This window comes from Cyphomyrmex costatus, unplaced genomic scaffold (assembly GCF_001594065.2).
Source record: "Cyphomyrmex costatus isolate MS0001 unplaced genomic scaffold, Ccosl1.0 scaffold141, whole genome shotgun sequence".
Lineage (NCBI taxonomy): Eukaryota > Metazoa > Arthropoda > Insecta > Hymenoptera > Formicidae > Cyphomyrmex > Cyphomyrmex costatus.
In genome coordinates this window covers 1,810,191-1,811,677 of record NW_017275402.1, presented here as the reverse complement: position 1 = coordinate 1,811,677, position 1,487 = coordinate 1,810,191, and positions in this window count along the sequence as shown.

Sequence of the window (1,487 nt, the reverse complement as noted above, 5' to 3'; positions counted from 1 at the left end):
ATGCCAGCTGTTATATAAGCTTTAGCTATTAATACCGTGATTGAAAATTATTGAAGATTAAAGCTTTCTGTATCTTTTTCATATTTTCTTTATTTTGTTCGTTCTTTAGCCATTTTATTTGTGAGCTTATTTTAGAATTTCTTATTTCCTTCTCTCAATATTCCCTTTAATTTGTCTCAATTGTCAGTGATATTAAAACACGCTGTTACTAACAAGCTAGGAAATCCAGAATTGTTTTCTCGCAGATACGTCGATGACTGAAAACTTCTCTGGATTTATGGCGTAACAAATAAGAAACATTGCACACGTGAAATCTCGATCTCACGAGAAAAACCCGATGTTGTATTGGTCAGACAGGCGTTTAGTTCCATCTCGCCTATGTGACGTCGTCACATCTGACGCTGACACACTGGCACACCAGGTATACTTCGGGTCGGAGTATCGGACATATATAAATAGATTTTTCAACGTCGCTGTGCCTGTCCTCTCTCGTCCCTGCGCAACCGGTACATTTTTTTCTCGCCGTCGCCGCTGTCGCCGCCGCTGCGCGCCGTATCTATTTTCCCGTTTTATTTATCTCCCTTTTACCAGCCTGGCGGCGATTCGATAAATGACAAAGTTCAGAAAAGCTGGAAGTAAGCGGCTTTTGCAAATCTCTCGTACTTCTGTCGAAACTCCACTGTAGCGATACTCATAAACTTCGAACGGATTATCGATTCATTATCTCGACATCTGATATGCTCGTGTCTGTTTGTAGATGCATCGTCGAGAGGTCTAAAGTAAGTAAATGTAGATCAGATATACGAGAATGTGTATATACACTGAGAGATTTGTAATTAACGCAGCGTGTATCGAATGATCGCTGTATAATTAATGAAATTACGTGGGCGAGTAACCGGGTTAGCTCACAGAAGGGTAGCTGGTGCGGTTGCTTTGTTTAACTCGTATATAAGAAAATATTAGATATACTGTAAGATAAGCAATACGAAACACACACACACGCGCGCGCGCGCGCAAAATATCTTAATTAATCCAAATATTAGCAATATATTCACAAATTTGAGATTAGTATATAATTCTGCGATTATTACAGCATTTTGCGAGTTCAGTTACAAACCAACTGTAAAATTAATATGATAAATATTAAAATATATATATATAAGCTTATTATACTCGGGCTGTGCAAAATTTATATTATCGATGTATGGACTAACAGCAATTTGTTCGCCAATTTATGAATCATTAAAATTACCTGCGAGGATATGGAGTTGTTACGCACGTCGCAGTGCAGAACTGAATCTTTCTCATTTCCGACTATCAGCTGCTATTGTACTCAAAATATTCCCTTTTCTCTATATCATCACTACGCCAAACGGCAATTGACATAAAATCGAATCGGCGACACGGGACCTTTGAATGTACAGTGCAGCGTACGGCGATACCTTTCGATTCGCTGCTCTTGAAACTTTCTAAGTAAATGATTATCA